A 12,712-nucleotide genomic window follows, 5' to 3' on the forward strand; every position below is an offset into this window, starting at 1 on the left:
ACCGTGCGATATGCGTGAAAAAGTCCAATGTACAGTATCACTACGTTGGTTCGTTCAATCCCACCCGATTTCCAAAACGAATACTGTACACACGGGCGTACACTCTAAAAAATATAACTCCTTTTTGGGTGTAATTTGACGATACCCTACCTGACTCCCTTTTTGGTGTATATATACACCCTCTGGCAAAACTACACCCCTCAGAAAGGGTGTTGTCTGAACACCTCTTTTGGTGTAATCTAGCGCTACCCTAACTGACTCCCTTTTTGGTGTATGTCTACACCCCCAGGCAAGTCAACACCCTTCAGTAAGGGTGTGATGCCGAGGCCAACAGAAACACAACTGTTAAAATAACAGGCATGTTCTTTATTTCGATTACCTATAATACACTGCATGCACTGCAATAAGAATTACATAGTCACCGCACCAATACAAAACATAAAAGTGTCCACCAACGTGTCGACCAAGATGAATGTATTACGGTGAGGCCAAGAGAAGTCCTGCCTGTGTAGTGAAAGAAAAAATGAACTGTGAAATGCCTTAATCAAATTAAGGGTGAACCACAAATTACGTGACAGTTACGCAGATGGCTCAGGCTAGAGAAGAATTAAGAGTATACACAAACACAGCCCTCGTCAACATGCAAGCAGCTCAAGATAGAAAGTAAAGCAATTGATAAATGATGATCGAATTTTATTGGCGCAAAAGCAGCTCAAGCTATAATACGCCAAATGCATGGTAATATTGTGACTAGTTAAAAATAAGACGATTATACTAAAATAACTTAGAAATTAAGAAGCACACAATCATAGTGTAGTGAAAAGACCAATGTCCCTACAAAGCTGCAATCGGTAAAGGGTCAGCGAAGTGACGGTAGCGAGACCCGAACCCATATCTCTCTGATTTCTGGTCAAGTGTATTACCAATTACACCATGCTGACATCGCCAACACACAAACTTGTCAGGGCCTCGTTCAGAAGACGCGCACAGCCATTGACTCAGCACATCTGACCGGAAATCAGAGGGTTGTGGCCTTGTGGTTTCATTGCCCGCTACCTCTTGCCTCTTGAGTTGTTGACTCTTGCCAGCGGCTTTACTTGCTACCACAAATTGTACCAACTTCGTTTGTTACGTATACTCCTTGACTAACGGCCACATGTGACCGTTACAACGCGACGCACACTGTTCTCTGATCTAATCCGTGCATTCCACTTAAGGGTCAAACACGATCTCAAAATGCCCGCTTCAAAGGCACCTCAATCAACCAAACAAGCAGACAAGACAAAATACACCGACAACACTTACCAAACAGCACGCTGCAGCGAGACGCTCGGACAAGCTACTCGATCCGATGCGCACGGCGCATCTGTTGCTTGCATCCGTTCCAGACCCGTAACCATAATCCTTGCAGTGCATACTAAACTCAGATGGTCAAATGATCTGTAGTTCACCAAACGACGTCCCCAAAGAACACGAAAACTACCACAACTAACTCCAACCGCCATAGCAGAAGAACACAGAGTAAACAGCACACTGTTGCCAGACCTGTCGTAGCGAAGCATTAGAAATTTCATGAACACTACACCTTTTTCACACCAATTCTCGAAATTACACCCTGCAGAATGGACATACACGTATTACACCCATTTCAGACCAAAAATAGGGTGTATTATTTTTCTTGAGGGTGTAATAAGGGAGTAAAACAATTGATACACCCCGAATACACCCCAATTACACCTAAAAAGGAGTTTTATTTTTTAGAGTGTACCGAAAGGGGGGCAAGGGGGAGCCGTGCTCCCCCCTCCCCCCCCCCCCCCTCCCTCCCACGGAGCTCCAAGGTTGCTTATGAAAAAGTGCGCTCTTTAGTCATTGGTCGCAGGGTGTCGGAGCGAACCGTAAACCAGAACCGAAAACCAAAAAAAAAAACGCTATTTTGGTGCGAACCGGAACGGAATCGAAACCGTATACGTTTTTTTCGCTCAGGAGAGAAACCGAAAAATTCATCTAACGGTTTTCGGTCCAAGAAGAAACTTCGCCAGTTTGGATTACGAATAGGCGAACGAAACTAACGTCGAGTGTTCTGAAGTCACGCCACGGATACTTTACGAGGGTTACGGCTACGGTGGAATGTATGTCGGTATACTATGGCCCTTAGGCTCCTTTTGTAGCGTTTTATCGTTCGCGCATGTAGACTTAGAGGTACATGTGACTCTCTATCATGTGCCGTCGTGTTCGTTTTAATTTCATCCGCCCAAACTCTCCTCAACTAAACAGCGACCCAAGGGGGCTGCGTAACTGCTTCTCTTTCAGTAATGCCGCGCAACGCGTCCCTTGTTTGAGAGCAGCGAAGTTGAATACATTTACGTATCGGCGAGGCAAGCGCGTGAGAAGTGGCGCCTCTTTTGTGGACAGGACACGAAGAAAAGAAAACGGAGCCGTCGAGCGCATTTGTGAGTGAAGGTGTTCCTCGATTTGCGTCGTACTCGTGCGGTGGTGGTTGCTGGCTAGGAAGCAGCAACAGACATTCGGATGGGACGCGATCGCACCAATCCAGCAAGAAATTACTTTACGTTTGACATCACAACAAACAATTACGTCTGTATCATGCGCTTCAAGAAAGGAGAAAGCCTATTTCAACATACAGTCACCTACAGGAACCAGGAGCTACCAATTTCACAGCTGCCTATTAATATTAAATGACATGTATGCGGAATAAACGGGTTTACATTTTGCAACATTGATATTTTTCTGGGAATGATTGGGCCCACCAGAAGCGGAACCGGTTAAAATCGGTATGAACCGTTATTTTTTTGCTCCGGAGCAGAACCGGTACCGGACCGTTTATAATAGAACCAGAACGAAAGCCGGAACGAAAAACGTTTCGGTTCGACACCCTGATAGGTCGTCATGATTATTCTCAGATGGAGAGTTGTGCCCGTTACTCGAAAAAAATAACTGGTTACTGTTACCGTTACTTCTATGCAAAAAGTAATTGATTACCGTTACCAATTACTCGACTCCAAATGTAATTGAGTAACGAGTAGAAAGGTAATGCGTTACTCCGGTCGTTACTCGGCATTTCTCGTTTTGCAGCAGCAGCAGCTCGAGTATGGCGGTCACGCTCTCCCCGAGCTCCGCAATTCCAATGGCCCATGGCCAGGTTTTCCAGCCCCCTGTTCCTAATTCCCGTCCTATTATTTCCACTGACTCTGTGCAACCCTCTGACGACTACAAAATTATTCTCCCTCGGTTCTCCGCCTCTGTGGACTTCAGTCTCTGCTCCGTTCTCCATGCCGATGTCACCGGTAGGCCTTACACTGTGACGGACTTCAAGCTCGCTCTTCGGCCCCTTCTCCAATTCTCTGACGTAGAAGATCTGGGTCAGTATCACTACAACCACGTCTGGCTCTTGCAGTTTAGAACCCCTGCAGCGAAAACAAGCTTCTTGTCTCACCGTGCGCTCACAGTTAAAGGCAAGAAGTGTGTCGTATTAGAGGCCACGAATCTAGTTCTTCATTTGCGATTGAACTGGGTTCCTACTGCTGTAAAGGAGCACGATATACGAGCAGCGTTTGTGAACTACGGCAACGTCGAGGAGACAGCTAAGATCACCTGGTCCGATCCTGAGTTGGGGAACGTTGGTTCTCTTTCCCGAGCTGTAAAGCTCCGCCTGAAGAAAGATATCACGCATGAGGACGTCCCCCATCTAATCAATATCCGTGGTAGTCAAGTGTTAGTCCTGTGCCATAGGTGGGGAAGTTACTTTTATTTTGTAGTGCACTACCGTTACTCACTACTTTTTCAAAAAGTAACGCGTTACGTTATTCGTTACTGTTGCAGTAGTAGGTAACGCGTTACTAACGCCGTTACTTCTGATCAGTAATGCCGTTACTTTTGCATTACTTTATGAGGTTTTGCTTATAATATATACCATTTTTGGTTGAGTCACATAGGTGCATTCCGCAAATTAATACAAGCAATGTTGGGTACAAACAAGGGTCACGCATGAACACAACTTACATGTGCGATTTATTGCAACGCAGAAGTAGTTGATGTTCAAAATTTTCATCTGTGAGCTTCGCCCGTTGGACTGAGAGGACGCCTAATGACCAGTGAGATCTCCTTGTCAAGGTTGATAGAGACGGTGACCTTTTAGCTCACACAGTACGAATCCAAACAGCCAATCCCTTGGTACTTTGTTACTTGTTCAGGTAGAGGCTATTTTTCTGCCGCTTTTGCCCCATTCGTCCGAAAAATACCAGAGGGAGTGAAAAACAGAGGTGGTAATCAAAGGTGACATCTTAACGAGGGTAGGTCATTAACCCTTATTTTGCGTTCTTCGTGGGTGTCGCTGTGACTTTCTTCTCATTGTTGAAGATTAATAGAAAAAATCAGGGATTTTCCCGGATTCTGCAGGCACGGTCCTCGCTCAAGCATTCAAGTTTAGACGATGAAGCAATGTTCCCGAACACGCAGTAACGCATAACGCCGTTACGCGTTAGTTATTAAAAATGTAATGACGTTACGTTACTCATTACTTTTCTCCCAAATGTAATGCGTTACCATATTTCACTACTCGAATGTAACGCGTTACCGGTAACGCACTACTTTGTAACGCGTTACTCCCCACCTATGTCCTGTGCAAAGATCGGCCTCAACTTTGCCTGCGATGCAAACTCCTGGGACATATTCGTCGGGACTGCAGCATTCCCCAATGCAGCAGTTGTCGACGGTTTGGACATGAAGCCACCTTTTGTCCTCGGTCTTATGCGGCTGCTGTAGCTGCTCACGATCAAGGGACGGAGCTAATGGACCACAGTGCGGATGAGGATGTGGAGGTGGTGAATGAACACTCCAGTGCCAGTGTACTATGTGCGCCGGCGGCTCACCCTGAGTGCAGCCCTCCGAATCTTCTCGCACCAGAAACCGGGAGAGCTGTGAATGCTGATGCTGGTGATCGGAACATTCCACGGGAACCAGTGACCCAAGTGGCTTCTTTGGTTCCTGCTTCATGCGCCGGCGAGGTTGACTGCATGAGTTCATCCTCGTGGGCGGACACTATGGACCACCGTGACGGCTCTTCGAAGCGGAAGCCATCGACGTCACCGGCTGGGGTCGTCGTCAAAGCTTTAAGACCTGATTTTCCAAGCGACCCCTTGGAGCACTCGAGCGACACACTTATTAATGAAGAGATGACGTCTGCGAGCGACACAGATTCGTCCGACATTGCGGACGGAAATGCTGCTCGGTGGATGCTGGTGTCGCCTCGAAGAGGCCGCAGGCAACGGCATAGCTCGTCATAACACTACCTCCACACCGGCCATACTTTGTTCCCCCTTCTCTTCTGTCTTTTTCTCTTCTCTCTTCTGTCTCTGCTCCCTAGCTGCTGCTGTTCCTTCCTTACTGATTGTGTGGGCACGGACTGTCTGAGAATGTTCAGCGAACAGTGCATGAGCTAGCTTAGCTGCAGTGGAGTACAAGTCAACTACCATCTTTCAGTGGAATTCGAGGAGTTTGCCGTCTAAGCTCCCCGATTTCCGCCAGTTCGTGTGGCGGCACAAGTTCCCCTTGATATGCATCTCCGAATGCAGGATATCCGAGTCTTTTCGCTTATCTGGCTATACAACGTGCGTCTCCAAACATGGTGAAGGTCAAAGCTCTGCAGCCCTTTTCGTTCGCTCTGACATACCCGTCATACATAGACCCTTGCAAACGAATGGCAGAGGAGAGTGCGTCAGCTGCACAGTCCGTTTGGGCTCTATGGACGTCACTGTTCTGTCTCTTTACTTGCCGCCGGCGTCAGCCTTCAACACAGACAGTCTCGAAGAAGTACTTCACTCTCTTCCTCCTCCCTACGTGCTCTGCGGGGACTTTAATGCCCACAACGTTATCTGGGGAAGTACGCGCTCTGATGCGAGGGGCCGGCAGTTAGCGTCTCTGTTTACGCGTTTGGATCTGTGCCTCCTCAATGATGGGTCACCAACATTCATTCAGGCAATGCGTCTGTCTTCGTGCTTGGACCTTACGGCAGTGTCCTCATCTATAGCGCGGCGCTTCTCGTGGCAAGTTGGTGCAGAACTCCTTGGCAGCGATCACCTCCCTGTGCTGATTAACATTCGTGGTGCGCAGCGCTCCCCACTTACACGCTGCATCAAGAGCTCCGACTGGAACGCCTTTCGGTCCACCCTTGAGTGGGCCTTCAGGGACCAGCAGCTAGAGCATCTGACTTCTTCCTCCTTTGCTGAAGTCGTAACCGATGCGGTGACTCGCAATACAACGGCGCGCCGTGTCCCCATCGCCTTCTCAGCGATTGGTGCAGAGTATGAACGGTTGCGTGCTATTCGTCGTCGGGCTGAACGGAAGGCTCGTCGTTCCGGTCTCCCGTGTCACATCGCTGAACCACGACGCATTCAGAAGGCCATACAGAGACACCTGGCCACCCTTGCAAGAAACCGCTGGCGGCGCTTTGCGAGCTCTTTGTCTCCGCGGACGCCACTTTCCAGAATATGGAGCATACTCAGGGCACTCTCTACACCTGTTGCTCAACGGCGCCCTTTTCAAGCACTCGCGCTAGCAACCTCACGCTCGGAAATCGACGTTGCAAACGAATACTGTGCCCGTCTAACGACAGCTTCGATGCCGCAGGGATCGTCAGCTCGTGCCATCCCGGTCGTCCTGGAATCCTCGCAGGAGCAATGTCTGGATGTTCCGTTCTCCTTCATGGAGTTGGAGGCTGCCCTAAGGAAATCACCCCCTCACACCTCTCCTGGGCCTGACTTTATTACGTACAAGGCCCTCCAAAATCTACCCCTCCATGGCCGACACGCACTCCTTAAGCTCTACAATAATTGTTGGCGGGATGGTGTTTTCCCAGCAGAATGGAAGAATGCAATGTTAGTGCCGCTCCTGAAGCCAGGCAAGTCTCCACACGCCATTGATGCCTTCCGCCCAATTGCCCTCACCAGCTGTGTCGGGAAGGTTATGGAACGGATGGTATCCGCACGATTGAACTGGTATTTTGAGAGCACCCGATTCTTTCCTGAAGCTATGGCTGGTTTCCGGCAATCGCGGTCCGCGATTGACAATGTCATCGATCTCGTCTCCTCCATCCAGCAAGCAAAGTCTGATGAGCTCCTAACGGCCGCTGTCTTCCTGGATGTAGCGAAAGCATACGACAGTGTTCTCCATAATGTTGTAGTCGCGTCGCTTCAAGAAGCTGGTGTGGGTGGCTGTACCCTTACCTGGTTGCAAGCCTTCCTCTCTGACAGGTCTCTGTTCGTACGCACAGCAGATGGTGACAGTGCCAACTACTTTGTGCATCGTGGAGTTCCACAGGGGAGCGTCCTCAGCCCGCTCCTGTTTAATATCATCCTGGCACATCTCGCTTCTCTTCTGCCCAAGCATACCAATATCACGATCTATGCCGATGACATTTGCATATGGACCTCTGCAGCGCGCCGTGATGCCATTCAGTGTCGTCTGCAACATGCCTTAGACCTTCTTGTGCCGCATCTTGCTGACCGTGGGTTGTCGGTCTCGCCGGCTAAGACAGTAGCTATGGCATTCACGCGTCGCTCCTTCACCAACTACCCCCTACTGCTAGCTGGCTCTAGACTGAACTACGTCTCGCATTATCGGTATCTAGGCATCATCATTGATAGGGGACTGACATGGTCGCGGCAGATCAACTCCCTTTCTGCTAGCGCCCGCATCTACTGTAATGTGCTCCGGCACCTCTGTGGATCCACATGGGGCCCGTCCTGTGCTGACCTCCATCGTGTGCACTGCTCCCTGTTGCTTGGCGTTATGCGCTATAGCCTGCTTTTCTTCATGGGATCTCCAACACTCACGAGTGGGAGGTGCTCAATATTCAAGCCAGAAGTCTCTTTCTCTGTTTGGGAGTGCCAAAGACAACGGAAACCTTCTCTGTTTTGGCGGAGGCACGAGAGCCATCGGTGCTTATTATTCGCGATAGTGTCGCCTTACACGCGTACACACGTTATCTTGCCCGCCATCCAGCCCATTACCTCTGTGACATTGCGCAACGTTATCCCGCATCTGCATTCGGTCAAGCTATTTGCCGTTTACGAAGCAACATCCCCTCAACTTCCGCCCGGACCTCCTTTGCGCCACCCATGTGGACACTTCACTACCCCACTGTACAAACGTCAATTCCGGGCCTTAGGAAAAAGAAGGTTGTGCCAACAGTTGTGGCCTGCCAACTGACCTTGTTCCACATCTACAGTCACCACCGGCATCGAACCCAAATATACACCGATGCTTCAGTCTCTCTAGTTTTGTCGTCTGCTGCCTTCTGCATCCCAGAGGATGGAGCTGAGCACGGCTTCAAGCTCCCTCTTATGTCATCTGCTGAGGCCGAGGCATTCGCACTACTGGCCGCTTTGAGACATGTCTCCTCGTGTGCGCCCAGGGCCTGGTCGGTCCTCACCGACAGTAAAGTGGCTCTGGAGGCGCTGGCCTCTTACTCTGCCGCAGTCATCAGTGACACCTACAGCACGATCATCGCCCTGCACTCTGAACTTGTATCACTGGGACACGAAGTGGTGTTCCAAGGGATTCCGAGCCATGTCGGAATTTCAGGCAATGATCGTGCTGACACTCTTGCTCGGCAAGCCCACGACGCTGAGCAACCAACTGTCTTTCCCCTTGCGCACTCTATGTGCCAGCTGAAAATCGGCCGCTTCACTGCCAACCGCACACAGCTCTTTCAGCAAGAAGCTACACGAACCAATGCCTTCCTTAAATCCATTGACCCTTTAATGACATATGCTGTGCCTGGCCACATCCCGCGCATCGAGGAATCGCTGCTCCATCGGCTGCGGCTGAATGTGGCCCGAACTCCTCTCCTCCTATTTAAGATGAATCAGCACCCATCACCTCCTTGCCCAACGTGCAACGTAGAAGCCGATGTGCCACACATTCTCATTGCCTGCCAGCGGTACGAAGATCACCGATCGAGTCTCCGGCGCCGCCTTGCTCATCGGAGAGCTCTCCCTCGCGGTGCTACTTGGCCCTACCCAGCACGCTGAAGTCACGTCTGCGCTGACACGATTCCTTCGGGAATCTAAACTCCTGGGCATTCTCTGATGCGTCCTATGCGCAACGATTAGTGAAGGAGCTGTTTCTTCTGTATTTTTTGATAATTTTCTGTATCCCAGCTGTTTTCTTTTGTTTGCTTGAAAGCATTAGGGAATAGCAAGCCCACACCGTGGCTAACCTTTCCCTTCCCTTTTTTCTTACTTTGCATTAAACATATCCCCCCCCTCGGCATTCACGCAAGTTGTACTTATGTTTGTGTGCCTCAGAAAAGAAAAGAAAAAAACGTTCTACAACGAAACAGCTGAAATAACACGAAAAACAAAAACACGTAGGTCAGGTACATTTGTAGGTTTACCATATTTATCACCCGGGAAGACGTTGACCCGATTGTGGAAGTACATTGCATGGAACTTCCCCATGACTCACTAAACCTCCAAAGCTTCAGGTACCACCACTAGAGGTACAACCACACTGGTGTTGTAGGAAAGAGACCCTGAAATTCCAGAACGTTATTACAATGACCTCCGCTTGCTATACGCTTCGTGCAAAGCGTCCGCCGCGCCACGGAAAATCCTGGCGGCAGCCATAGGAACTTGTTGTGTGATTCCGCTCCGTTTTCGAGGGCTATTCGTACGCTTTCAATCGTCACCTTGCTTCGGTGATGCCGCGCTGGAATTGATAGCTGCTAAAGGTAATGCCATACCACACAAACTGTTGCGTCGTTGGATGCACAAAAACGTATGATAATGCGGGGTATGAAAAAAAAAAAGGTCCCTGGTTGTGTAGGCAGAAAAATGGTCCCCCAGGCTCCTGCGCGCCCAAAAAGACAGGGGTGCGGATGGGGTAACTGACGAAACACGTCACAGCAGACCGAGTGTTACCATTCGCTCTCCCCATTTGTTGAAAAATGAGGCTTAGACCTTTTTCATCTGTTAGTAGATAATAAAATCTGCACGACATTCAATGAGTAACATAAAAGCGACATCATACGCTGCACTAAATCGCTAGCGATATCGTTCGCTAGATGCTAGTATTTTTGTACTGGTGGTCAGACACGCGTACTTGAATGTAAAAAGAAAATTGAGACACGGGCTTTTGCAGTTGTCCCCTGCATCCTTTCCGTGGTGATATTTATGGACAATTCAAGCTGTCGTCTTCTCATTCGTTGTTTCATTGGCTTTACAACTCCGCTTCTGCTAGAGATACGGTTCATCGACATAGAAAGTATGACAGAACAACTGTAAAACCTGTGTGACCAACAATAGGAAAACACTAGCATCCAGGTTGAATTGGGAACCGCACCCAACGACCCCCCCCCCCCCCCGTACAGAGAGTGTGAGGTCGTGGAGCCAGGCTATAGTAAGCTCACGGTGTAAAGCGTTTATGTGTGCTTTATTTTATTGGTACGAATACAGAAGGTAACGTGCCTCTTTGCTTACTCCTCTGTAATCCGTCTTGTTATAAAAGAACGCGGGTACCATTTTCCCGACATATCTGCAAGACATCGCTTTGTCTTTACTGCACAAAAGAGAGAGAGAGAGGAACAGGAGGAACAGACGCATTGCGCTCAGTACAACCGGTGCAGCGAATGTAATCGCTTTTATGTTCCTCATTGAATGGCGTGCAGCTTTTATTGTTCATTAACATCAATGTTGATTTTTAAAAAAAACCTATGTCTCCCAATTTTAACATATCGGGAGGCATACTAGAGTTTCCACACTCTAGAGTTTCCCGCCAAATCCACACGAAGTGGACATGAGGAGAAAATGAATGTCGGCCGTCAAACGTATGCGTCACAAAATAAGCTCCTCCGTGGATTCTGTCTGTCTTCGTTTATGCCAATGAGCCTAATTGGTTGCCATAATCAGACCGTTTATCGTTCGTGTTGTGTTGAGTGATCTTGTGATGTGTGTTCTCCATTCAGACAAGAACTTCCAACTAGCTTGGACCTTGTCGCTTTTTCCAACTCAGCTAATGAGAATTCTGCATCCGCTGTAGGTGCAACATTTGCAAGGTTGCTGTAAAAAAGTATAAAAGAAAACATACGCAAGTGCGGTGCTCACGAAGAAAAGCTAAAAGAATTGTAATAACGCTCACATGCCTGCTTCTGCATATAGTCTTATGCATTATAGTCTTATGACCGCTGAGGACCGAAAGTAGTCGTTCGGAGTTCAAAGCGATTGAAATCCACAAAGTTACACAATCGATTCACACAATTTCGATGTTCATGACGCCCGCCACATACACTTTTGACTGGTTTCGATATCGGACGACTCACACAAAAAGTTCGCTTTCCCACCGCTACGTGGCCGCGCAAAGCGCCACCTTTAGTCTGTGCACGAGGCGTATAATAGAACGGTCCAACAAAGGCTGACGGCACGAGGGGCATGACTTGGGGCAGAACATCTGGAAGGTAAGATAATCTCTTCCGAAAAAGTAACCAATTACTGAGTAATCGATTACTCGGAAATGTATTTGATTACTTGAAAAATTACTTTGACACTAAAGTAACTGATTACTCGAAAAATTACTAAAAAAGTAATTGATTACAAGTAACGCAACGCGTTACGCACAAGTCTGCTCAGATATAATAGAAACCTCTAAACACCCGCAGAGTCCTCAACGGCCGCCACCAGAAAAAGAAGTGGTAGGGGAGGGGGTGCACGCCCCCCCCCCCCCCACCTGGAAGGAAGTGCTTTGCCCATCCTTGGACAAAATCCTGGGAACACCCACGACTGTTCTGTAGCTTTTTCCGTTTACATCTTCTAATATATTGCGTCAACTACATCTTGCAAGGCATTCAAAGCACATTATGCTGATAGCGTAAATTGGAACCTTCCGTGACATCCTTACTGAAAAATCAGTAAGGAGCTCTTTAAATCAGGCTGTTTAAAAAATGTCTCTTTCTATGCATAACGAGCGAAAATAATTAAGTCGGCCGAGCGTGGGTGCCCGGTGAATGTTCAGTGAATGTTCTTTGTGCGCTTCAGTTTCCAAAATGAGCGTTCAGTGGAACTGTGGTTAACCGTCATAGTGAGACATGTACGATGTTTGTAATCTTTACATTCGGGAGGCTTCCTTCACTCCCTTCTCTACGATCAACGTGTAGAGCAAATGTCCTCGGCTGCCGACCTCATCTTGCAAAAATGGCTTGGCAATGATATTACTCAGTCGCGTCACTAGGGTACGCGTGACCCCCGGTGCAGGTGCTCTTGGCGTCACCCCCCCCCCCCTCTCCCATTAAAGGGAACGTGAAGATATCCCCGAAAAATTTGAGTTCTCAATGAAGAGTAGCTCTCAAGGATGACTTTTTCCTGGAATTTTTCCGATTTTTGCAATATTGCATTCAGTGTGGGCGCAGTTCACGCCCAAAAAAATGGCGTCCGACTGCATCATTTGCTCACTCTAGGTTGCACTAAGCAGTCCGCCAGCGGGGAAGGTCACCTCCTTTTGACGTCACATCTAGTTTCTCCGCCGCGACGGCAACGGTCGGGTCGCAGCAGTCGCCTTTTATTTTTGTTTTGTTTTTCGGCGGTAGGGATACAATTTCGTTCCCAAAAAGGAATTGTGAATCCCATTTTGTGTCACAAACCAAAACCACCTAGGCAGCAGGCCCCAACGCTCTCCGGTTGATGTCACATACGTCATCCCC

Source organism: Ornithodoros turicata, chromosome 8, assembly GCF_037126465.1.
Source record: "Ornithodoros turicata isolate Travis chromosome 8, ASM3712646v1, whole genome shotgun sequence".
Lineage (NCBI taxonomy): Eukaryota > Metazoa > Arthropoda > Arachnida > Ixodida > Argasidae > Ornithodoros > Ornithodoros turicata.